Source organism: Diadema setosum, chromosome 1 (genome assembly GCF_964275005.1).
Source record: "Diadema setosum chromosome 1, eeDiaSeto1, whole genome shotgun sequence".
NCBI lineage: Eukaryota > Metazoa > Echinodermata > Echinoidea > Diadematoida > Diadematidae > Diadema > Diadema setosum.
The window spans coordinates 28,106,817-28,134,535 of record NC_092685.1 but is presented as its reverse complement, the minus strand read 5'-3'; the positions used below and the strand labels follow the sequence as shown (position 1 = coordinate 28,134,535).

General features: G+C 42.2%; 1 pseudogene; it reads left to right on the top strand.

The window, feature by feature from the left end:
* Positions 1-27,497, top strand: LOC140235253 (uncharacterized; annotated as a pseudogene).
* The last annotated feature ends 222 nt before the right edge of the window (positions 27,498-27,719 follow it).

Genomic DNA, 27,719 nt, shown 5'->3' with positions numbered 1-27,719 from the left:
TGACCCCTAGCTCAGCTGATCGGTAGTGTGTTTTCATTCATTCACCAGCCGCGAGAGATTACAACCGCTGCTCAGGACTGAATAGTCATTCTGTGAGACGAGTGTTAATGCTTTTGTATGCCGGCCCACTTGGCGGTATTTTTCGAGATTTCTGCTGCAGGGGAAAGATTTGAAGACGAACTGTACTGGGCAGAAGTGGAGGAAGTTATTCACATGTCATTGGATGTATTTCAAGCCAGCCACTGTGTCTTGACTTTGGTACGGACTATTCGCCGGGGATTCCTTTGGAATGTTCTGGGAGATAAAGATTTTGTTTTTATTATCCGCGGATCAGCAGAAACTTTGGAAAAGCAAAGATCGGGAGAAGCCGATATTCTTGTGCAAATACCAGCAAACTTCATTTGGTAAGCCAAGAAAGCAAATTTTGTTTCCTGCTTTTGAACTTTAAGCTCACTTTGAGACTTGATTACACTCTTTTTTTTTTGTGGTGAGGATTCAAAAATATGTATATATATATTTTTTTTAAATCTATAACAAGTCTCTCACTTGTGCTCGATTTTATTTTATTCTGAGAGGACTTGTAGTAATAACATTTTAGCCTTTGTTTAATAATTAATTCTGAAATTGTATTTTGTGCTGAAATTTCTGGACTTGGTATTAATTATTCAACAACAAGCATTAATTTCTACATAAGTAGAAGTGAAGGGCATCATTATATGAGGAAAAAAATAATTCTTGGAGATGTATGAGGGATAGCTAAAAGACCAGTCTATTTAACATACTGTATATGCCATATATTTCGCGAGTCTAAATTTTCGCGAGTCAGGAACTCCCGACGATTTTGCGAGTTGTTAAATTCGTGATCATGGAGTCCTGTACTGAACGGACAAATGTACATGCGTACGTCACATTCACATCAGGATCAGAGTTGATATTTTCGCGTGTCTTTAATTTCGCGAAAAGCACCCGACTCGCGAAATTTACGAAAATAAAAACCTCGCGAAATATTCGGCGTATACAGTAGTCAGTGGTATTTTGAAGTAATACCTAGTCATAAAAATGACGACTACATATGTCATAAAGATGTGATGAAGGGTCAGTTAAGATGTGATATAGATATATGCATGAATTGTGTCTGGTGACGTGAGAGGCAGATGGGACAATCATGTGAGATGCTCGTGCTGCCCCCTCCCCCTCCCCTACCATTGATCTTTGGCACCAGGCAAGTCATTACAAGTGGTAGTTAAGCGGGTTCAGATTTATTTGTTTATGACAACAAAGGACAAAAGGAGGATCTTGACAAGTGGGGGGGGGGGGGGAATGAGCACATACCCCTCCCTATCCCTACCCCCCCCCCCAAAAAAAAGACCAACAACAACAACAACAAAGCCTAGAGGTCAAAACTTGGGACATGTGCCAATTAGCCAGCCCCATCCTATTGTGCTAGCGAGGCCAATCCCCTGACTTCCCTGGCCCTGATCGATTGTTGCTCTGTCCCTCTCCAACCCTCTCTTCTCCCCCTTGCTTGAACATGTTAGTGTTGATGACAGCGATTATTTGTCCTTGGTAGGGACTGTTGTTGCATGCTCCCAGTAAAAAGAGCCTTGTGTGACAGGGCTGTCGGCGCTATTGTTGTCCTGTGCAGCCGTGTGTTTCTGGCAGGGTTCTGTTCCTTTTCCACGAAATCGTATTGGCCTCACACATCAGTTGACAGCCTGGGCATGGGGCTGGGCTAGTGTATCGGGAGAGGTGCACGGTACCATAGAGATGGGAGTTGGCAAGGGTCAGTCAACGAGAGGTTGTTCATCCTTCCAGTAGGCAGGACCCTCTCTTTGCATATTTCTATGCCATGTTTTACCCAGTATTACTATGCCATGTTTTATCCAGTATTACTACATTGTAGCTCATAGTGGAAGCAATCCATTCTCAGAATTATTTGGTCAGTAGAATTCTGCGTAATGCTTTAATTGTGTTCTTAGCATTTTGGAGTTCTGTGTGTTTTTCCTTCCTTTTTTTTGGGGGGGGGGGCAGGGGGCAAGTTTTGATACCTCAGCTGAAAAGGGTGCCTGAGGCATTGTATTTTCACAAATTTGATATTTCCTCTGTTTTGTTTTGTTTTGTTTTTTCCAGGTAGTGCAAGCTTGTATTTTTCTACTCTGTCTTTCCATTGTACAGGGAGGTGTGAGAGAGAATACCTCCCTGCATTGTATTCCACATGATGATACGATGATACCACACACGGATTTGTATGGAGCTATGTGTTTTGGTTTTGGGTTGTTTTTTTTTGTACTGTAAATTGTGTATGTTGGGGGAGGGGACTGATAGTTGGACATACAGAAATCTGACGCTTGTAACATCATACGCATGTTTTACAAATGTCATTGTTGATCCTGGAAAAGGGGATTCTCCGTTTTCCGTGAACTGTGCGTCGTACACAACTGACTGTATTATGTGAATTGTCTGGGACTGTGATCCACTGCTGTTTAGGTAGGAGAAGTAGACAAGGCTATCATTGCAAGAAATTTGAGTAAAGTCCAGTCCCCTGAGTGGAATCTAAGAACGTGTGGCTGCTACATCTCTGCCACATACGATGAGCACATGGACATGACACCATGACAGGAAATAGCTGGCGCACTTTGGTTTCTATTTGTCCCGTGCACTTTACTGCAGTAGCTCTAGATGGCATTGGCTCATGTTCTGAAGCTCGGCTTTCGTTGTGGCGTACGTTGTTCGTGGATGAGTGTAACATGACTTGGTGGCGGCGCGTTATCATGGCTGGGCGTAGGTCATTCCATCGTTAAACGCATCATTCGGGCCATTGGATGCAGCGGCTGTAGCAAGGCGAGTGCGCAGTGTCTCTTTGCTGCTCAGCTGATTCGCGATGTTGCTGGTGAATGTTAGTGCAGAGTGTGAGGTATATATCTACTGGTCGGTGTTCGGATACTGTTATTTAGACTCGAGAGTGGTGTAGTTAACGCTCAGCAGCTGCTCGCTGCCACGGGGAGAGTTTTCACTTTCTGCAGCAGTGATTTTGAATGGGTGGTTGTTGCATAGCATGCAACTGTATGGTGTCTTTATAGAAGCAAAACCTTTGTAAAGCTCTAATGGTTTCTTATGTTTACGTGGGAAGATTTTGTTGTTATTGGTGCTGTTGTTTTCCCGTAGCTTTGATACCAAGGATGCTGGAGGCTGTCTCATGTAGTTTTTGTTTTTAAAATGGTATATGACTTGTTTTCTGTGTGTACAGCACAGTACATTGTGAGATTTACTATGTCACACTGTTTGAGATGAGTTATACAAGTGTTCTACATTCATGAGGATGTTAGCATTTTCTCTCCAGAGAGTGATTAAAGAAAATGCTTTTTCGCTCAGCGACAAACCTTGTGATTGTGCAAAACAAACCTTCCTGTGTAATCAGAGCATATGTATGCAGAAGGTAAAGAATGTATCAGAATTTGTGTGTGTGTGTGTGTGTGTGTGTGTGTGTGTGTGTGCTACGTAATGTCCACCACTTAACAACCCTGGACCAAGTGATGGTCACCTTGTTGTTGTTGTTGAATAAACCTACACTTAAATGTTCCTGTCTTATTGCATGCTTCAACTCATAATCTGCAACTCGGGTGTGCGAAACCTTGCAGATTGCGTCTCATGATTGTTGTGACATGTCTGAACATGCCCAGTTGTAAAACTTCCACCCACAGAATTTCTTTGCAAAATAGCTTTGAAAACCATGATCGAAACAAAAACACAGGAGAGACAGAAAGAGAGAGAGAGTGCCTGATGTACGTGTTGATCTGGCATGTGCTCGTTAGTGCTCGTGCACAGAAGGGCAATATCCTGAAATAAAAACACGGCGTTCGACTGCGCACCCAAGACAGACCTGGACGAGCAGGCGTGATTAAATTTGGCCGCACAACAAGTGAATTAAGCACAGGATTAGGTAGCTTACAGCTGGCAGGCAAGCAAGCAAATCAAGGGCAATAGCAAAGATCAGTGAGGGGTAGAAAAAAGCAAAATGATGGCTAAAACAGCGAGCATTGACTCTGCAGGTCAGAAAATAACCCGACGGTATGAAGATATAATTATAATGTACAAGGAAGTCAATATTGCCAAGTATTACTATTAGGACGTCCTCGACCCCAACCCAGTTTATGAACGATGATCACGTTTTCTGTGTCTTTGTTGCTGCTATTTACAGCACTGAAGTGTGGGCAGCTCCTGACACTATGTCCCAAAAGTGTGCTCGGCTCATTGAGAACACGCGAGCAGCGAACGTTAAGCGGCTGCGTGATCAGGTACCTTAATGCAGCTGTCATTTGTATGACGCACCTCTTGACCCCCGGGAAATGTGCGTCATGGTCGCGTCAAGTACCACCAATTTGATGACGCGTGGTGCCGTCACGGGAGCAAAATGTCCGTCACAATACTGACCCATTATGTGCGTCATAGTCGGTCATTTAACCAGAGTGTGTCAAAAGGTTCGTTAATGGGACCGTCATGTAATTTTGCGAGGCTTCTTGCATGGGGCATGGTATCCCTCCGTAACAGAATAAAACAAACTCGCGATCGCGAGTCGGCCGAATTCACCGGCTCCTGGAAACGCGAAAATGACACAATTTTCAATCAGTTTTATTATAACATACTGATACTCACTTCATTCTCGTATGTCTTCTTTTTCTATCTGATGTCAGACTAAAGGTCTTTTCAGAAAGTTTGAGTACAAATTTGCTCCAAAACCACACTACCAAACACGATTTGTGATTAAAATCATCACATACAGCCCGCGGCATCGCGAAGCTCGCTATCCTTCAATCGCATTCACTATAGTGTAGCATCGACCGTCGACCGTGGAACCTGCAGCAAAACCACGTGCGTGATGTCGACCATGTGGTACATGTATACATACAGTACACGCGTACATACGTATGCAGAAGGCGAGGCATGGCAGAGGCCAGGCCCCAAAACACATACAAACGATTATGGAACTAACATTACTGAGAGTCGATTAAAACCTGCATTAACTTAAAATAGTAAATTCTATTTAAACACTAGCCATATAAACCATGTACCTAACTTGGGTTTAATAAGGTTCGTGTTTAAATAGGCAGGGGCTTCAATCAAGCTGTTTTCGAATCGGGGAAGGGGAGGCGGGAGGTTACGGAAAAAATTATTGTGGCCAGGCCGTAGTTTCGCGAAACTAGATAGTTTGCCATAGCAACGTGTATATCAAAACACGCGTTTCTATGGGATGTCCATGAACTAGGGAACGGTTTATAGAGAAATTCGAAGTCATTCGAGGTTGAAGTGGTTTTTTCCTACGCATTTTTGTTGTTGTTGTTGTTGTTCATATCTAAAAAATTCGATTTCTTAATTTTTTTCAACTGGTATTTGGGAGTCTTGTAATATATTTAAAATGTTGATAGAAATTTCTGAATATATTCAGAAAGTACGCCTAGGCGCCTACTGTTTGGATAAACGGTAAACATGCAGTCTACGTTCGATACGAAGAAATCATTACGTCTTTCACGAGGAAAAACATACAAAACAAACAAAAAACACCTACGAACGAATGTTGATAGCCAAAACTTTGATAAGTAATAAGCAGTTATCATGAGCGTGAACTGAAATTAATTGTCATGATTTTGTTGTCTATAACCAGGTGATGACTGCATCTCATTGAACCTACTCGTAGTGAATTTCTCTGGGCATACGAGACCTTTTAAGTATTTCTGGCTCAGTTGCATTTTTAATTGACTGATTAATCGATCTTTTTTTATTGTTCAGGGAACATAAGATATTCGATCAAGTACATTATATTCGACTGTTTGATGTTTCCTACTATGCGCCAAAAGAAAGGCTATAGAATCACGATATCTTTGCAATGATTCCTTTAATTCAACTAATGAGCTGGTTCTTCGATCGATATTTCCATGATATTTACACGCTGTTTATTCCAGTGCGCGCATTCTTCCGTCTGGCACGCACCTGGGTGTGGCACCTGCTTTTGTGGAAATTTCCACAAGGGGAGAGGGGTGGGGTGTCAAGTTTCTTCGAGCCGAAGAGACTGCATGTAAAACAATCTCTTCGCTCTAATTTATTGTCATTCGTGCTTTCCCCTTATTCTTTGCTGATATTGAACATTTAGATTTAACTTTACGAAGGTTGGTAGCACGTGGTTCTATTTTGTTGTGAGGTGTATGTAATTTCTTTTTTTTTTATCATTCTTGGAAAGGAAAAGAAGAGTAAGGGGGAAAGAAGAATAAGAGGGAAAGTAAAATGGAACGAACGGCACGTACGCTCAGCATTCACAGTAAGCCGTCTTTTTACACCAGCATAGTTATCATCATCACCATCAGACATCACTCAGACCATTTTAGCCTTTTCCTATCAACATTAAGAAAAATGAATAACAAATACAAAGTATCAACACCTCCCAACAACACAAATATTTAGAAAAGACAACACACGGCACACTACAGCGGCTGGTATCAAACTTCGTCGCTTCGATTCGAAAAAGTATTGCAGCAAAGCGGAGAAATCGCCGTTACGAAAATAGCAGTGCGAGACACTTGAAAGAATTACGTCAAATACTTCGAAGTATAAAGGGAACGGATAAAGTGATATAAAATGGAAGAAATCGTACCAAACGATGTGTGAGAAACGACAGTGGAGAACGGTAAGTTTAGTAGTAGGCTTAGGCCCTAGCAACAGTTTACAGCACCGAAAGCTACGCGAAAATAAGGTGAAAATAAATACACATTGGAAACTCGGTATTGCGACAAGATCCTTAGGATCAAGTCAATAAACGATACAAAACAAAGGAAATCAATTCATTTTGACCGGAAAATAGTTTGTTATAAGTATTCTGTTGTATGAGATCTCCTTTGATAGGCCGAGAAATACATCGAGCTTCCACGATACTCGGGAAAGACAGTTCGAACGCTTTTCACCTGCACATACTGCAGTGCACATCAATACACGAACAGAAACTCACCTCTTCCTTGCAGAAAAATGATGCAATAACGTTAAAAAAACACACACACAACACTCTAAAAATCATTTCATACTTGGGAGGCAAGGGACAAGCGGATGAAGAAGAAGAGAAAAAGAAGCAGACATTGCACAACGGAACGCTTCTACCCCGATTCGAATCGAAACAGTGTACTGGAGTGTAGTGGCAGCTGGCTACAGTGTGCAGCTAAGCTACTATACTAACGCTCCCCAGCCGCCCACAACATGGGGATACAGTACCACGGCGATCGAAGTAAACATCCAGAGTCCGTAGGCGACAGGGATTCACGCGGGCGAAGTTCCGTTCGGTGTACACAGTTCGCAGGCAGCGAATTGCGTGAGCGCACACAGAGCTCTGCAGCATTCCAGTCTGGCACGTAATGCGAATAACATGTGCGTCAAGGGTCAGTCATTTTCACGAAGAGGTGCGTCACCATTTTGACTGGTTAATGCGTCAATGTCTCATAGAGGTGGGTCACTTTTTGTGACGGAGGGTACGTCATGGTACCTAAAAGGTATGACGCACATTGGTACTTTGACGCACCTATCCCGGGGGTCAAGAGGTGCGTCATACAAATGACAGCTGCATAACGTTGGCTCGTGTGCGCTCTCTCCCTCTCTTTTTCCCCTCTTGCTGTGTCTCCCTCTCTTGTTCTTTCTCTCTCTTGCCTCGCGCTGGTGCTGTTTAATCACTCAGGCATGTGACACTTCAGAAACCTATTGACATGATTTATCTCGAGCCAAGTGCACTTAACCAGTCAGCATGTGCTATGAATACCTTTGTCCGTGTTTATCTTGAGGGTATGGTGCATATTTTTATTCTTATGTGAGTGTATGTGTCATGTTTGTTGTGTTTTTAGTGTAGTTGTTGCTTTAGTCTAAAGAATGAATGTATAATTAAGATATGACCCAATTATCATCTTAGAAGAATTTTTATCATGCTTTTTCGTGTTGTTACTTGAGGAGGGGCCAATCAGTTGTCCATGCAGCCAAAATATGATCACAGTGCTATTGTTGAATTATGTGATATGAAAGCAAGAACATGATCGAATCTACCACATGAAGTCTGTCGCTGATTGTACACGGTGTTCGCAATTGGCATGAAAATCTCATCCTCAGTGGATGGCAGAAATAAATATCACTCATTTGAAGAAATGTGTTGCGTATTCCATGATCTTGAGAGCCTGATCGCTCTGACCCGTTCCTCTGCAAAGACAGATATTTCATTTGATGGTAAAAAAAAGAAAAAAAAGGAAAGACCCGAGACAGCTGCTCACATGTGAACCTAAGTAAGAACTCTATCAGTTCACAAAGATCAGACATACAGTGTAAAGAAAACAGAAAAACAATCAAGCAAACGATGTTGTGCATTCCGTTGGTGAGCAGAAAGCAATTACTAAAGAGCGAGCATCCACTGCACTGACAATCCAGAAATGTCCCACCAGTGTGGGGATTCACCTTAACCTGAACTTCGTGAGGCATTAAGGGGGCTGGTTGACTGGCTCCAGGATTAAGGGGGTGGGGCAGTGTTTTGGTTTTGGTACTCCTGCCATTGTCCCCAACACTGGGGGTCACATTGGTGTGATCCAATTACAAGTAACTCAATTGGACAGATTTCTCCCCGTTCAAAACAGAGAGAGAGAGGGAGAGAAAGGGGTTTATGTCTGTCTGAAAAGTGTATGTTTTAGAAAATGTGTGTGTGTGTGTGTGAGTGTGTGTTTGTGTGCATGCATAAGAGAACTGAAAAAAGAAGGCTGTGTGTTTGTGCTTTGAGAGATCCTTGAGGGAGAAAGAAGACAGTGTAAAATGTATGTGTGCATGTGATGAAGGAAAGGGTGTCTTTTCTATCAGTCTGTCTGTCCGTCAGTCTCTTTCTTAAGGGAGAAAGTGAGAGAGAGAAAGGTGGGTGTGGACTAGTTGACACAGCAGACTTTCTGTCTGCAGCGATTTAATATAGATAATTGCTGAAGTGCAAAATTATGGGAGGGGTCGCTTTCACTCCTGGAAGTTGTCTAAGGGTTAGTAGGCCCTACACATGTTTTTTTTTTTTTTTTTCTTGCAGGGTCTTCCCAATCAGTGTTTTGATGTTGACATGGAGAAACAAAACGAGACAGAGAAGGAGACTGATGCATGCACTATCGTGTAAACAATGCCAATTAACATTCTTAAAAAGAATTTAATCCTCTCCCATCTCAACTCGATCTCAAGTGGAGATACTGTTTGAGTCATTTATCATTTTCCATAAGCCCCCATCGTCTCAAATAGCATTGTTTATGACAAGTAAACCATCATGCATTCGTGTCATCGTAGGATTAGGTACCAGTAGTTGCGAACTTGAAGTTGCGGTCGTGTTGAAGTGAAAGTGGTCTGACTAGGGTTATTAGCATCTGCTGAATAGAGTCAGAAAGTCTGAACGTCACCAGATCGCTGTATTTCGCTTGATATATTGGTGGCTGCATTACTACTGTACACACGATTGATTGCTATTTTATGATATATAGGATGTTGCATTTCATTACAGCGTACAATGTGTGATGGTGATACTTCATTACATCATATTTGAATGCAGAGGAGTACTGAAAAACCAGAAATTTTTGCATGCATGAAACTTTCAAGGACTTTGCATGGAGCAAAGATTAGCAAAAATTTCATTTTATTCTTTTTGCGCAATCCATTGAATGCCAGTGGCAATTCGTGAAAGTTTCATGGTGCAAATGTTTCTTATTTTAGGGTACTGCATTGGAGGTTAATGTTGGGATAGGAGGAGGGGCGGTCACATCCAGTTCAGCGAGCCCTTTGGGAAAGCACTGTCTCCTCAGAAGTTTTAAGATGCATGGACCTGTCTCTTCTGAAAAAGGGATTTACCTCGTAAATCATTCCATCAGTCGGGTCAGAGTTTACCCTGAACCAGGCGGCAGCAGTCCAGTGTTCCTGAATTCATCATAGCAACAAGGTATCAGGCTGGGGGGAGGGGGGGGGGGGGGGCAGGGAAGCAGAGGGCGCAATGTAATTCGGTTTGTGGCAGAAGTTGTTATGCTGCATGTTCCTTAGAAAGAAACCAAACCAGCAACAAATAAAGCAGTGAAAAGAAAAATAAGAAAATCATGTACATGAAGGTGTAAAACATCTGGGAAGAAAAAGAAAAATATATGGATAACGCATCATTACCAACTGGCTCATAAGGGTCAGTTCACTATGCCAGGCAATTGTTGCCTATGAATATAAGAAACATTAACTGACTTATGGAAGGGTGAGAACAATATGAAATGCCATACAGCATACTTTTAATGAGTCACAGATTTTACACCATTATAGGGTGCAATGTCCATATCCCTATTTACGTGACTTGCTCTACGTGAGACCTATATTTTTTCTTGACCGATTTCATCTGAAGATGTTGTATTCTCTATTATCCAGCTCCGGTCTTGCCACGACTTGTTGCTATCTCCTTCCCTTGCCCTTGTTTTCTTTGCTCTTAGTTTCAGTTTCCCATTTCTCTCCGACTCCCATTCTCTCATACATGCCTGTTTTTGTTTTCCTCTTTTTTTTTTTCTCTGGTTTTCCCTCTCAGTCAATTCCTTTACCAGGTCCATCCAAACCCATTCACTGCACTTACGATCCCCATTTTCTAAACACATGTATTATTTTAGAGGGTAAAAAGGTTTCCTTTTTAAATCGTACTGTTGGAATTTACCTGATAAATATAAAGAATTCACATTTCCGTGTGTTTCAGATCACGTCGCATGCTGTTTGTTGTTATCCCAGCACATTTCAGTAGCTCATTAGCAAGGGTGGTAATGAGATACATGTATGATCAAGCATATCCATTGAAGTGGCAAAAAATAATAAAATTGAAATTCTTCACTTTCATGTTTTGTTGTGTTTAGCCATTTAATTGAGCTCACTGCATATAGGTCACCTGGTATTAAGTGAAATTCCTAGCACTGTGCAAGGAGGTAATTTTAGTGTGATATATCAGATTTTCACAGTTTCAACTACAACAACAAAATATATGATTCCAATGGCTGACCAAGTTCCATTCTATACAGTGAAATACAGCTTGATTGAAATGTATCCGTAAACTTGCTTTTTATGTTCCCTGGGTATCATACCAAGATTGCTGCAGTCTTGTACTTGTGACCTTCTGGTACTAAATCCTTCTTGCAAACATGTTTTGAAGTGGGAGAAAGGAGAGAAGCCGGACTTGTTTTTCATCAAATAGGCAGAGGTGGCCAGGGTCCTCCCAAGATTTACTTCCTCAGTAGTCATAGGTGAAGATTTCTTCTCAGTCACACTTTTTTTGGGGGGGGGGGGGGGGAGGAGGGGGGAGGAGGAGGGAGGGGGATTGGGTTGAAAGGGGATGGATGATGGAAAGAAATTAGAAAGAAACGAGAAGCAGGAACAGCCGTGATGTCTGGGTCTCCTTGTTTTCTTCTATCCACTGAGATCCAGTCTTCCAAACATCTAAAACCGCAAAATGTTAAGAAAAGCGAAAAGTTGTATAATGGAGGCAGGGACCGAGGCAGGGCTTGCCCCCCCCCCCCCCAAAAAAAAAAAAAAAAAACCCAGGAGAAAAAAAAAATGGAGAAAAGAGTATTTGCCTCAGCTATTCTCCTCATTCCCATTTTCCATCCTGATCTGAAAAATCTGCAATCTGAAAAACAACCACATGTAATGTGATCCGAGCTCCTCTGGTAGGAGAGGCAGTGATGAGGTTTCCTTGTGAAAGAACATACTGCAGCTTGAGAGTTGGGGGGGGGGGGTACCTTTACCGTTTGCCCAAATGCTTTCACCTGGAGATGCATAACACACCTATCGGATCAAAACAGTGCATTTTACATGAGCAAAGGTCATGCAGGGCAATGTCGAATGCAATTTGTAGAAAAACAGGACCCCAATTTATGATGCAAATATGAATTTGTGGCATGTTTGCTTTGCATCCAAACAAAGTATTGTTATGATTGTGATTGTGTGTGTAGGAATAGGAATGATGAGTGAATTGTGTAGTGCATGTTTTAATGAGTCTGTGTGAGGATTTCTTTTTCAAACCCTTAAAAAGAGAAATGCTAGACAACAATTACAAAGAAACAACCCCCACCTGCTCTACATTCCCTTGATGGCACTGGTCTGTTGTTGTGTGTTGAGGAGTAGCATCCTTATTTTCCAAACCTACAGCTCACCAGGTGAAAATAGATCATACTCTCCCTGATCATACCTGACTGCGTACTGCATATCCCCAGGGGGACCCTGACTGGACCCTGACAGATGTTTTTCAATCATTTTTGTTTCACCAGCTTACCTGGGAAAAGTTTACCCCCTTATGACTTCTCCAAACCTAAACTCCTCTCTATCTCTCTCTCATCCTTGCAGAGAGGAAACCACTCCCCTCCATCCCTCCCCCTTATCTTCCCCTCCCCCTCCGCCCCCACTCCCCAGCAGGCTGTCAAGTTAGCTGTCGAAGTGGAAACCCGCTGACACCCCCTGCTGCTCACAGGGTGTTGTTGTCTGCTCAAAAAAAAAAAAAAAAAATAGAAGAAGAAAGAAAGAAAGAAAGAAAAATGGTAGAAAGTGGTAGACAGGAGAAGTGTGAGCAAAACTGGTTCGTGCGTGACCTAGCTGGAGAATGACCCTCTTTTCCCTGCCCATCAAAAACTTGTCTCTTCCATTTTCACATTTTGATGGTGATTTACACTTGTCTAGGAACGTGCTGTCTGGTCATCCATTCTTCCACATATATCTTCTCCTCAGAAAGGGCGAAGTCTGTTTTTATGGCAGTTTGATTTTTTATTATTTTTGTTATCATTGCTGCCAAATCCAGAGGGGCTAATAATCAACAAAAACAAACTGATTGCATTGTCCCTCATTTGTGTGTGTTAGTCTGTCTGTTGGGGTCTGTCTATCCGTCTTTGTGCGTGATTTATTATTATTTTTTTTGTGCACCTTTGGTTCCTTACAAACAGTTAGAGGATGAGGTCACCTGCAACCTAGAGTCTGTTTGCACTTCAAAAGATTTGGGGTAAATAAACTGCTCTGCAGAAAGCAGCAGTGGCAGGGACCGAGTCAACTGACTATGGTCCCTTCACTTGACTTCAGAACAAAGGATGCGGTTTGTGCAGATTGCCTTTGTACAGCAGAGATTGAGCACCTCTTTCTCCAGCTGATCGAGAACAACATTGACCAGGAATTGATGTGCAAATAGAACTTGCGTGAATTACAGTCATTGTGCCATGAAAAGCAGGGTACGATGGCAAATAAATTTTGATGCACCCCTCTGATCTTGAGATGAAAATGTGGAGCAGGATGAAAAAGGAATGTATTATGACTGCGAATGAAATTCATAAGTTTTTAAAGGGAATGCGCATGTGTTGAACAGAGTGATGGAAAGTGATGTATAGTGATGGAGAATGTTTCTATGAAGCAGTCATGGAAAATGTACAACAGGACTGATGAAAATATGAGCAAAACAGACATTATGAGAGGTGGATGCTAGCCAGTCATCTAGTATGACATGTAGTGTAGTGTGTGGTGGAGCTGTTTTGATCACAATTCCTCAGGAGTTCCCTTCTTTATTTTGTGTATGAAATTTTGCTACTTTAGACATCTGTTTAGACACCTATTGAATTCCGAGGAGGATGATCTCACAGTAATTAAAACAGACATAGTTGCATGATGAGTCATGACTATATGATTTGCCTATGGTCATAGTGAGATGTCTTTTGTAAAGTGCCTCCTCAATTTGTCATAACTCATTTGTAATACTGCAAACATGCTAGGTGGTGAAGTGCGACCAATTCTGAATGTACACGTATGCCCAACAGTAAACAAAACATGATATCACTGAATGACTAATGTGCAGGGTTGACGACCGTCCCTGTCACAAGAGGTTGGTCGTCTGTGCCTGCATGGTTCGTAACTGCGCAAGTCGTAGGCTATTTGAGTTCACATGAGGCAAGGGGAAATGCGATGCCGGGTAAAGTTGGTGCGGGGAAATAAAGTATCACCCACAGTGAAGAGGTGAAACACTAACCATTTCAAATTTTTGTGTACAGCCTGCATCAACCAACCAAGGAGCTAGAAAAACAAAGAGTGATAGAGATCAACAACGAAATTTTCTGACATGGAAAATTGGGCACGATGCCAACCAGGTTGGGTTCAACATAATGTTAGTACCCAGCAGGGAAATGGTGTACAACTACAATATAGAAACCAATTGTGTATGGGTGTGTGTGTGTGTGTGTGTGTGTGTGTGTGTTTTTTGGGGGGGTGGGGGGTGGGGGGTTGAATGGGGATGAAATTAAAGACATTGATGACCCAGCTGGCCATTAAGGGGGGGGGGGGTAAGAATATTTTGGCATTGAGATTTATGAGTTGCTCTTGTACTTACTGTCATCATTTCCAAGCAGATGCTGGGGGCACTTGTGTACAGTAATTGTGTTTTAAAGGTTTGATGCTAGTGTGCTCGTAGAGAATAAACAGCTTTGCACTGCGACCTGACTTCGTACGAAGATCCGGGTTGAAAAGTGCAAAAAGATGGTGCATGATTATTCTTGCGACAGAAAAACAAGGCAGGACAACTTGCTACGACTGTAAATTTACAAGTGTGCATGTGTTTACAAGTTTTTATGTAACCGCTTTTATCCCTTCTCACATCAACAGTCTGCCTGTACATTTTTCTTTGAAAGTGAGCATTGCATCTTTGTTCTGTTGCAGCCATTCAGAAAGCAAAAAACATCCTCTCTAGCCCACTGACAAAGCACATCGTATTCAATCAATAGGTTTATCAATACGCTTGACCGTCTAGTCATGCAAGAAGAGCTGGCAAACCGTTTCCTCTCCTTGAGTGGGACCAGGGAAGCCCTTTAATGTTGCGGTAACCCTCTCCAAGAGTGATGCTAAACAAAGATGGCTTGGAGCCCAAAAAGGGCAAGTCCAGACTTGAATTGTGCGCACACCGAGGACGACAACAGCAGCAGGCAGTTTGTGAGTGGCTTAAAAGACCTGCCTTAACCCTTTGTGTGCTGTGAGTGTGATTGGCACAGGGAATCCCATAGCAATGTATCACACACTGTACACATGCCCTGGTACTGAAAGGGGTAACCAGAGAGGTTTTATTCCGTGGAATACATACGTCTGTGTCCCAAGCAATTTGCGTCACAAGAATGGTTGGAGAGGGGGAATGATTGATTTTGATTGTATGCGGGAGTGAGAGTTCTTAATGTTCTCGCTTGTATACACAATCCCACATAATGCACACGCACACACACACTCGCATGATCCTGTTGAAGATTATTTCCAGGTATGAGCATCTGGTCTTGCGGGACGTCATCATCTGCGCGTCAGCTGCTTGTCGATATGTTTAAAAGTCCGATTTTCATCTTGTTGTGGTAATTAGTAATCAAGATGAGATGCTGATGCAGGATCAATTAGGCAAGAATTTTAGAGGGTGTCTCCCTTCATCCTGGGTTGAGAATATGAGTAGTAAACCGCCAGCATGCGGAAATGTCTCCCTCCCTTGCTGGTGGTTATCAAGGGCTCATCTGATGTTTGCTGTGTGCGTGTATGTGGTGTGACCTCGTTGAAGTTCATTCTGGGCATGCTTCAGGGAAGGAGAGAGATGTAAACATACCATCTGATGAGTGAACAGCTGGGACTTTGACAGGATGTGTACATAATAATACTACTCTTTGTAGATGATAATGTAGAAAGGGGGGATACACTGATAATAAATTGTTCAAAATAAATCCCTACAGTAACACATACATAGAGTTGAAGTACAGTAGAAGTACAGTACATTTTTCTTTCTTTTTTCAACAGCCATATTCTGTAGTGTGCTTGAATTAAGGACGATCTGTTCTGTTCTCTTCATTTTCAACCGACAGAGATCTGTTGCTGTATTATGAATGAAATTGAAATTCATGTGGTGAGCACCCCACTGCATGGTATCAACAGCGTGGAGGTATCTGTGTGTGGTGGCCGCCAGCCATTCAAGGAAGTGGTAGTGGACGTATGTAGCAGCCCTGGGGCGTCCAAGGCCAGAGTCGTCCTGCCTGCAGCATGCAGAAGGATGAGGATAGCTTGAAGATGGAGGATGCCCTGGCGGAAGAGGAGGAGGAGGAAGGCATTGACTGTAGCATCGTCGACGAGGAATCAAGCGCCTTCACCGACGAACCGGCGTCGGTCATCTCCACCTCGCCGGGCTCTCCCGTCAGAATGGGCTCCTCCCCTCCAATCAAGATCCCGAGGTTGAGCCCCATCGGGTCGGGCCATGGAGTGTACACGCCGACCCACTCGACCCCTTCCTCCTCCTCCTTCTACAGCCGTTCGTCGCCGGACGACGAGGTCTCCCCACTGTCCTCCGGGTACGGCTCGGCGCCACGGTTCTTCGCTGGCAGCGTCTGCGCCAGCACCCAAACCCCGCCCCTGTCGCCAGTGCTGCATGAGACACAGATACGGCTCCACCTCATCCCAAATACGTCCTGTTCGCGGGATTCGCCCTCATCAGCCGAGGAGAATGCCAGAAGACGCACTGGTGAGTTTTCACACCATCTGTGATTCTCAAGATAAGAAGAAGAAGAAAAAAAAAAATACAATGCAAGGCAGCAGAATGTGCCAATTCATCAAAATATTCTTTCATGTTTTGTGTTTGATTTGAAAAAAAAAAAATGAGGGACCAATTAATTGCATTTAGGTTGTAGATTGAAGTGACTGACATTTTTTTCATGTAAAATTTCTAATATTTTATCCGTCTTAAGTGTGTGTGTGTCTGTGTTTGGATGAGTCGTACAACAACTGGATATACATCGTATGTACCGGTATTCAAAGTTTGTGTGGATTCTATAGATTGGAAATCTGAGAGCAAGTGCATTGCTTTAGTGATATCTCGTGGCACTCACAATAAATGGATGCTATTATTTGTCAGCTGCTTATTAGCAACATTCACAGGATGAAACTTTTGCATTAATTTTTCTTTTGCAAGTCTTGGCTCCTCGTGAAATTTTCAAAAGTTTTATCCACCAAAAAATTCCTTCAAATTCATGAAATTCTTCATTCTGATGTTTTTCATTGCAACTGATTGACAAATCCATTGCAATAAAAAAAATCCTTGTTTTACAGTAATCATCAGGATTTCCTGATGATACTACTAGTTCATTTGGGACAGCAAAGTCTTTAAAAATACCGGGCATGCTATGTACTACTAGAAGAAGGGAAGTGTGTGTGTGTGTGTGCGTGTGTGTGTGTGTGTTTGTTTGTTATATGTGTGTGTTTGTGTAAGGGGGAGCAAGGTGTGTAAACTTTACACCCTGAATCTGTTGCAAGGTAATGTTTAGGATGCACTTATAAAGAGATGCACAAACATTGCCACCTCAATGCAATCAAAAGCCAAATCATGCGCCCCATGTCACCAATCAAATTAAGGGAAGTGACAAACAAAGTGGGGTCAGATGTGCTGGTATCATCAGGGGTCATGCCTTCTATTTTTAACAATCAAACACAACACCTCTCGGCAAGCAAGGCACCAACTAAGCTGTAAAGCCACAGCTATTGTAACTGCTCTATTTACTCCTACTTTGGCTTTGATGTGACCTGTTGTTGAATTTGGCAGTCGTCCAACAAATAAATGGGTAATGCAATTTGTAGTAACCACATGATGGCACCCAAATAACACAATCATAAACATTCATAATGAAATAGCAATGGGAAAATGTTCAGTTCCATTTCCTGCAAGCTGCCTGAAGTGGTATTGTGTAAGGGATTTGCCTGCGTATGCCTTGGGCGTCTTCTGGCATTGCACTTGAACACGGTGCATAGACATGGTTTTTTGGATAATATCAAAACATCGCTCAATGTCCGATCCCAAGGGCTCGTGTTTGCAAACTGTATGTCAAATAAGTTTCAGCAGGGAATAGTTTGTGTGTGAAATTATCAGTTAATGAGTGACAAGGAGGCATCATACTTGAAAATTTCTTGCCTCCCTCAGTAGTCTTTGCGATGTTTGTTGTGGTCTTTGTGGCGCGTCATTATTAACCCTTTCTGCACCATGGACTTTGGACTGTACAATGTATGTACAGCATTAGAAGGTTTCCTGTTCCGGTTGGTGCTCAGAGCATACAGATGGTTAACGATCAATAATCAAAACTTTGCTGCAAGAGTGTAATGCATTGTAATAAGTTGATGTCAATGCATCCAGCAGCCTGTCGAGAATAGTAGAATTTTGTGATGGGGGGGGGGGGGGCTAGCAACTTCGGTGAGTAAGATTATATCACAAGCTGTGAGTAAACTCACTGCAAAAGAATTTTTCAGGAATGTGGCTTGTATATATCCACAGGAGAAGAAGTCAATATCATATTTGATGTAAATATGAGCCATGGGGTAGACATTATGAGGGCATTGTATTGATTTTATGGTTGTTCATAATTTGTTTGCTATGACTGGTCCCCTGAGCTATGTCAGCTACACCCTTATTTTGGGCAGGACAGGTGGCTGTGATGCTCTCATCTCTACATTTTCCTTTGTAATTTGTTCTCAAGTAATCTTTCCTCTGTTGACTTCTTTTGCAAACTTTCTAATTTTGCTGAGGGGAGGGGGAGACTTTGCAGGTTCCTGTGAGCAGCAAATGAGCAAGTTTCCCCTCATTCCACGTTTGGACCAGGGATTATGGGATGGGGGGGGGGGGGGTTAGAGAATGGGAGCTCAATAGGAGACAATAGGTATTGTATAATGTTTATGCTTGAACACACTGTGAAGGCTTATTCTAAAGGGGATGGGTAGGGGGGAATGGTGTCATCAGTGTTTTGAAGGACACCAGTCATACACACCTGGAAGGCACTTTGTCCGTTGATGTAATGGATGGATATCATATTGACAGTGTTAATCGAGTGAAACAAGATGTGTTTTTCTTTCCTGAAGGCACGACAAAGTGATTAAAAGTAATGAAGAAGTGACTTTATGCTTGGGCTAGCTGGGGAAAAACATGAATAGGTGATGGGCATCATAAGCTAGGGATGTGTCAGTTTTATTAGAGATCAAGAAACTGCATCTTTGAAATGTTTTATTAAAAAGCATCTCTTTTTGCCCCAATTTGTTTGTACTTTACTGACCTTGGTTATGGTGTTTGCTGGTATGTGAATGCCCATTTGCCTATGGTCAACCAAATTTTCTCTCTTTTCTTGTGTTTTGGAGTTTGTTAAATGACTGCATGCTGCTCTTAATTTTTGTGCAAGGAATTGTAAGGTGTCTGGGCTGAAATCTGTATGCAAAAGACTAACCTTTTCATTCTTGACAATCTGTTATGCCTTTATCCCAATGCCCGACATGAATGTGAAAAAATAGTCTGAGCAAGTATTCGGTTTAGTGCAGTGTGGATTAAAGTGAGGTTGGCAGAGGGGTATTAAATAGAATATTCTCTCTATCCATTAAAACACCCCAATGTACTCATTGTACCCCCCCCCCCCCCCACAAATACTCATCATTTACCGGCAGATACAAAACAAAGCACAAAAACCTATTTACGCTACAAGAGGACTGTTTTTGCCTTCGCATGATAATCACATCGTTCAGGGACCTGGATATTTCATCAGAGAGTTCAGCTATTGGGCAATACTTCAGTGAGGGAACACCCTCCAGCCAACTTAAATCTGGAAATGTTTTCCTTATATGGTAACGACAGCTTGCAAAGCAAATGCATTAATAACTTTTGCATTTGGCCTTGTAGTATTTACTTCATCTGTTGGGGGTATGATTTGGGCAGATCTTGCAGGATGTAGTGCTATATAGTTTACAGCTGCTTTTATACTGTGAGCATGCATTTTTGTTTAAAGAATTTTTTATGCCCCATCTGTGTTCTTAAGGAAATGACCACAAGTTTAAAATATGGGCTGATGAAGTCAAACTCTATTATTGCTGTGTGGAGCTGTCTTTTTTTTTTAAAATCTAAATGTGAAAAAAAAACTAGACAAAGTATAATTATGTATAACTTGATAGATGATATTAGTTTAGGGCTACATACGTACATGTTAAACTGGTCAGTAATCAGAGTGGAAAACTTTTTTTTTTCTCATATGAGTGCCCAATTTCCCGTTTTTAGAAGCTATGAAGTTTTCTGATTTGTGTGTCAAATGATTAAAAGAAATGAGGTGAAGAAAGGAAGGTTTTACATTTTGAAATTTGCATCTCTAAGGAAATGACAAGGACATTGCTGTCACTGTCTTTTTTGTGGTACAATCGTAGCATTTAAACACACACACATTCACACACACACACACACACACACACAATTGTACACCAGGTACATCCCTGTACCTTGCTATCTCTCTCTCCCTCTCACTCCCTGCCCCCCCCCCCCCCCAATATCTCTCCTTCCCTCTCTCCCTCTCTTTCTCTTTCCTTTCAGCTCCTGTTGCGCCCCTGGTTATTGCTGTTGCAGCTTCCATGCTTGGCTGCACCGGGGTTGTGGTCCAGGGTAAAAAGGGAGGATAAGGCCACACCCTCTTTTTTTTCATTGTATGCAAATGAGTCAGCTGGGTCTGAGCTCCTCTTTCTCTCTCTCCCTCACTCTCTCTCTCTCTCTCTCTCTCTCTCTCTCTCTCTGTTGTTGCTGAGGATTCTCTTTCCTCAGATTTTTGTTGGGTTCTATCATGTTTTTTTTTGGTGAGCCCCCGTAGGGATTGTACATATCACGATGGAGATTGGTCTCTGAGGATTCTATTTGTGGCTTGTATAACACCGTGAACAGAAATTATTGATTTTGGCAAATGGGGCATGCGCTCATCATGCAGTTATCTTGCGCAACATCTCTCTTCCAAGCATAGTAGAGGGAAGAGAGAGAGAGGGAGAGCTGTTCGTGATACCTTGAAGTGTGCACAAAAGGGAGTAACCAATTAGAAGGTCAGAGCTTGAAAAGGACACAAAGTTTGGATAGTGTTTTGGCAGCGCTTGCGTGTCCATGCACACCAAAGACCTCTTTAGGCAGTCTTTCCTTCGGACATGAGTGATCAATATAGCGATAGCATTCATCCTCTGCCAAGTAAGTCCTTTGTTCGTAAATCTCCAGAGTCTTTGTTTTGGTATTGCTGTATTGCTGTAGAGAAAAAAGAAATAATAGGGGGGGGGGGGGGGTTTCAAGGTTGCTCATTGCACTACCAGTGCGTAAGGGCATTGAAGGGCAAGCTGGAACTTGACTGCGTGTTTACCTCCTTTTGCTCCTTAGAATTAACTAAGTCAATCCATAGGCTGTCATCGTTTAAATACGGTCTATCAGGGATTCCCCTCCATAGCTGGGGTGGGGCTGATCAGTGGGTGATTCTGCCACCTTCATATTGGCGGGAGCCAATCACATGGCAAGACTCGTGGCTTTTCATGTTTGTTGTTGTCCCTCGAAGGCCTGGAACCAAAATAAGACGTGTCCTAATGAGTCACCTCAGTTTGATAGCAGTCAGGAAAGAGTTAGCAACTCCGGAAGCCGTGCACTCGCTGGAAGGCACTTGGTATCCCTTTCTAGCCATGTGAAATATTCTGCCGAGACGATTTTAAAGGATTTTGGAGTTCCTTAGTAAAATAAACCTGATATAATTTTAAAGAAAGACTTGACTCAATTTTGTTTTTACGAGGATTGGTGACATGAAGATAGTTTGCTCGTTCAGCTGGAACAGGAGGATTTTCAATGAAGAGATGCCGTCAGAGCCGAGTCATCACAGTTCAGAATGGACACAATGGACAGGTCTGGCTCTAGCTTTGCAAATCTTTTGGCCCTCAAGTTTTGTTTTTGTTTTGCTTTTCTGTGGTGAGGTTTTCTTTTTCCGTGGTTAGACAGTCTGCCATGGCACAAGGCTTAGTTGCATTGTCATGGATTTATTTTTGGGTAGGACGAGTGACGACTGTTGTTGGTGTTTGCGTTATGAGGCACCAGGCTGGATTGTAGTGCGTGGGTGTGCCGGTGAGCTGACATGTAGCTGTGTGACCCACTATAGGTAGCTTATCACTGGCTGACAGACTGATAGCTGCTTGTGGACGACTCGGTGTGATTTTGTGAACTGCATCGCAAAGTTGGGAGCTTACTGGCATATACTTTTATACTTGGAAACACTATGAAGTGCAGGCTTTGCTGTCACAGTAACAGCAATATGGAGGATTTACCACTTAACTTAAGAAGTAGGTGTGAGCTATTCATGTGTTATTGCTTTAGAGTGGGTCGTGATATATTTCCTGTACCTCGTTTAGCGCTGCCCCGGTTATGCCAGTCTACGGCCCTTAATTGTTTGCTCTGGAATGTGTGTTTGTCTACCTCAGTGCCTGCACACACAGAGCTTTGTGCTGCATTTATCACTGGAAGTTTGCTTTGCTATTGCATTGTACACTGTGATTTGTGATTATTTGTGTCATTTGCAAAACTTGTTTCTTGACTGATGTTGCCTTGGTCTAGAAATCACACAAATGGGATATCAGTGTTCCTCTCTATGATTTCCATGTGAATGTGTATCAATGTAGCACATAACTGATATAAGTCCGTCCACCCTTTGCTCCTTTCCCTAACGCTGCAGAGGCAAGACGAACCAGGTACTTCTCGCTGGGGAGTGCCGAGGCCTCGCATGTGGCCAACGGTGCGGACGATGGCGACAACCCGCTTCCAGACGTGGTGGGGTTCCGCGACCGCGCCAACTCAGCTCCCGCCCGACCCGTGGCACCCGAGATCATGACAGGGCGAGAACTGCGGCGGATCGGAGATGACTTCGTCGCGAGAAGAGTAAGTGAGGCTGTGGCAAATATTGTGATCATGATTCCATAAGTTTGAACCCCCCCCAAAAAAAAAAAAAAATAAATAAATAAATAAATAAATAAATAAATAAATTTAAAAAAAAATTAAAATAAAATAAAAAGGCTATATCATCATTGTGGTGAATGTAGCTTCTCTTTTGACTCTTGTAACTGTAGCAGAATCAAAGTTCCACGTGCCTACTCACAGCATGCCTAACCCAATGTGAAAAATGTAGAGCATGATTGGAGGGCAGGTACGAGTCTGAAATAGTGTACTTTAACTCACACAAACAATACTTTCAATTGATTCCATAACAACCACTTCCTATACCAGCTTCTCTCTATGTGGTGCTGCTCTGTCATACGAGACTGGCCGATAGATGGAAATCGTCTGACATTGACCTTGAATGCTGATCCATGTATGAGAGCGCAGTCTTTGTTACATTGCTCCACTTGACAATGGACAGATAGGAGTCCTTGTGAGCCAGAGCACTGTGAAAGCGTGCAGTGTATTGATCAGCGGAGCTGTAGCGTTGATCCATGTCAACCGTGGTATTGACATTCGGATATTGGAGCTGCGCAGGGCACAATACCTGGAAACAAAATATTGATTTCCTTCACTCCTGCTATAGTCTTGCTGCCAGGCCCTTCGCATAAACATTGATGAATAACATGCAATACAATGCAATGAACTACTGAGTAAAGAACAAAGCACATACAGACAGTTCCAGTTTGCCAAATGCCCTTGTACCATATTCATTACTATTGTATTGATTTTTACTTACTACAACTTCAGGCATTGAAAATCTTTGAAAGTCGGTCGATACACAGGAGCTGTTTGTATACTAAGCTATTGGCTTTGCAATGATTTCGAATCAATGCAGTAGAGTCCGCTCAATCTGAAAATCAGAATTAAAGGAAGAGAACATAACAGTCTGTTTTCATCTAACGGGTTGCCAAATCATGTCATCTCACTTGTGCAGAGTCATGATTAATATGAAGGGGGGAGTAGAAAAGTGCAATTGTATAACCATCAGCTCACCAAAGATCGCTGCTATCATTTCCTTTGCTTTGAATTCCGAGTGTCATGCATGCCTGTCCCAGGGCAGCGGTGTGATCACTTGTGACGAGGCTGATCCAAGCACTGCTAATGAGTTTTCATGCCTTCTTTCGGAGGCCAGAATCTGAGCAAAAGAATTTGCTTCAGAGTAGCTCCTTGCTCGCGGGCTCCCATTATTGTCGAGTAGAGCAATTGATTTCTCCATACAAGAATCAAATCTTTCAGTCCCTAGTGCAACATAATAAAGAGTCAGTAGAATTTTAAAATTTTGTTCAGGAGAGCATTAAAGCAAAGCATTTCTGTTCTTCTTTGTCAGCTTGATCTGTTTTGACATACAGGGAAAGATTCTATGAGAAATAGTAGCACCAGTTTGTAGTTTGACCGACCTGAAAGATAGCGATGTATTGTAACTCTGTGTCTGTTAGTTCTATCTTTGCAAATGATTGACAAATACCCCTATATCGACGTAGATGAGACGTGAATTGACATGAATGATTCTTCTGTCTTGTTATTGACATTGAATGCAGGTTTTGAAACTACTTGCTTTTGATAGTCAGGAGTATTCCTCTCACACCATCCATGCCTCTCTTTAAATCCCAGGCTTGAGAAGGCGGCCCGAGGTTATGATAGTCAGCGATGTAAGAGTATTATATACATGCTGCAATACAAATCGTGCATATGTTGATTATACTTGTGTTGTTATCAAGAAACTAATGTTTATGTCCTCTTTCCCCTTCTCTCATCCAGAGTTTTCGGAGGAGAGACCCTCAGCGGCGCTCCTTGATACGGCGCTTGCTCGACAACTTTGGGACTCCCGTGGAGACCCCGTCTGCCGCCGAGCACACGCCAACCTCGGTACCGAGCGAAGACAGCTCAGTGTAGCCCATCAAGTGCCAGGACCTACAAAGACATTTGTATTGTAGAGACAGAGACAAGAGTGGAACAGAAAAACTCGGCAGAAAGCAATTGAAACAGACGTAATTTGTGCCATCGTAGTGTGAAGGGAAGCCGTTTGGTTTTCCGCATGTTTTTCGTCATTCCTGTGGGAGAATGTGTGTGCAAGACAATGCCATTAAAGCGGTTGTGTTTTTTCGAGGAGAACTCGCGATTGTCCTTATGGTGTCATCATGCGCCTATGGGGAAAATCCATCCGTTGCGGAAGAGTCGCTCACGGTGCAGTATCTGTAGTCAATGGCTTGTCTGAGACTTTGATTATTAAAAAAGTGGAAAACTTCTCTTGTATACCTCTGCCCAAGAGCGGTGTAAGCAACTTTATTATACTCATTTCTTTCTTTCTTCTTTTCTTTTTTTCCCGCGGAGCTTGGGGTTCTGACTTTAGTTTGTCGTCTTTGAGATTCTGTAACTTTGGCTCGTAGTATTGACACTCGCCAGAAAGCATCATCTTACAACATTTGAGGTTCTAGACTCCCTTGTCCACAATTTCTTCAATATAGTTGACTTGGACAAGAGATTTGGCGAGGAAAGTGGGAAGTGCTGTGGCGTTGATTTAAAATCGCAAGGTTGACACGAGACGTGCAGTCGATGGACGTGGAAATGCTGCGAATGCTTGTCCAGGCACGGAGTGGCCAAGAGGACCGTTTGATTGGGCGTAACGTGGAAAACAGTATGCTGCATCCTTTTGTGTCATTCATGAACAGCTCGTCCGCAGACCACCAACGAAGCTCACATATTTACTCGTGAAAGAGACGTATATCAAGCAGAGGGATTTGAGAAATGTCAAGTCAAAGAGGATCAATCGAAAGGGAAAGTGCTGCTGGAACAAGAGTTCAAAGATTTAAATGGTTGGAACAGGTGCATCTAAGGAGCATGGTGTGTTAATTTATAAGCGTGAAAAGTCTTCCATGTAGCTTGCATGTGTTTGGTTGTTGTTGTTGTTGTTTTTTTTTTAAGAAGAGGAAGGGAGAAAATAAGGGCTGCTTGTCAAAGATATCTGTGTCCAACATGTTATTTGATTTGAAATCATCTCAGGGCTGGATGTGAAGACGTTGACGGCTGTCTTCACAGAGCAGGCCGCCAAGAATTGCACTTCTGGCAAAAGCTTTCAGAAAGATTGAACTCGCTTTGAAAACAAAACAAAAAAAAATTGGGTAGGCTGCATCCTATACGCTCCTTTATGCTGGTCGGTACAACTTGTGATGATGTGATCAGTGTCTACACACCCTGTGCAGGTACACTGTAGGTAGACCTGCATAAATCATCACAACAAATCCATAAATGTGTGATTTCTGTAGACCAGAAGAGCAATGTGTAGATTTAAAACAGTTATTTTCTTCCTTTTTTGGCATTCATTTTTATTTATTATTGTTTCAAAGTTGGAGGGTTTTTTGCCACTTAAGTGATAAACTTTTTTTTTTTTATTGCTTGTTTGTTTGAGTAGTGGAAACAAGCGACATGCGTGAAGCAACTCAGAAGTGATCATTTGCAATACATTTCTGAGGAATTCCCCTGAAAATAGTAGCAATTACATGCAGTATTCTTGGGGATTCCATATATTTAATGGTAGTACTGTGTCAAAACAATTGTTGCTTGGGTCAACCTTAAATAGGGAAATGGAGTATCACAGAGTATGTTTCTGTTCCCACAAGTAGAAGTCCAGGTGCCCAAAATATGATAACGCAACAAGTCTTTGGGTTGTTGGTCTTGAGAAAGCAACATGCTTCTAACAGCCATGGAAGCGCTTCATGAAAGTAATGTTAATCAGAGTCCATCCATTTTGTATACTTAACATTACACAACAAATATTCTCCTTGCCTTTTTTTTCTTTTTGAATTTATCTCTGCAGTGACATCTGTCAAGTTCTCTATAAGAGTTCTGTTTCATGTTCTTTCTTTTTTTTTCCATTTTCACATATGAGTCATTGCCAAATGTTTGTTTTGTGGAGAGAATGCTGCTACATGTTGCGTATGCCCTCTCCGGAGCATTATGGATCGTTAATGTGAAATGTGTGGATCTGACGCTTGCCAAGTATATGACAGAAATTCCTTGATTGCAATAATCTTGTTTGTGTGGTCGAAGCAAAGAGACCTGTCTGTAAATTGATCATCTTGAATCCAGATCAGAGTGTATGGTAATATTATTTGAAGGACACTTACCATTCCCCAGAAAAAAAAGCATTAGGCATGAAGTTAGTCAAGTTGTACGAAACAATGAAGGGTATTTATGGAATAGCTCAACAATAATGTATGGTAACAGTTGAAGGTTACTTTAACCTTTCCCCCAGAAAAGCATTAGGCATGAAGTTTGTTAGGTGTTACAAAACAATGGAAGGGTATTTATAGAATAGCTCAAAGAGAAGTTTGTTTGCTTTTTGTTTTGCATTTGACTTAAGCGTATGGAGGGGATGCATAGTGCCTACCATTAGGGAAATGTGTGTGTTTCTCTTAAAAGAATGACTTTGTTTTGTAATAATTTTTTCTGAAGATATGTTACACTAAAAGAACAGGTACCAAGATGAATTCTTTGCCAAAGAGAAGCAGAAGAGGGCTTTCTTTGTATGTCTCATGTTGCTATTTTTTTCTCTCTCTCTGTCTCTTCTGTGGCATGCTTGTAAGGTATATGCCATTTAATACAGATCATTCTTTTGGAGATTAATGCAAGGTTGTTGTTTTTTTCTATCATCTCATGCATAACATTTTTGTTAATCTGTTAAAGGGGGAGGGGGAGGGGGGGTGTAGCTGATGTATGTAGGGGATGATCCCCACTGGCATACAGACATTGTGTAGTATTTAGCCTAAAAGGATTGATTTTTCAGCTGTAGGGTCAAAACCATGTTAACAACTAAATGGGGCAGTATGATCTTATGCATTTCAGGGGGAAAATGACAACTGCCCATGAAATGAAGAGATGTTGCTATGGTAACAGAATGCCCTTCATGTAA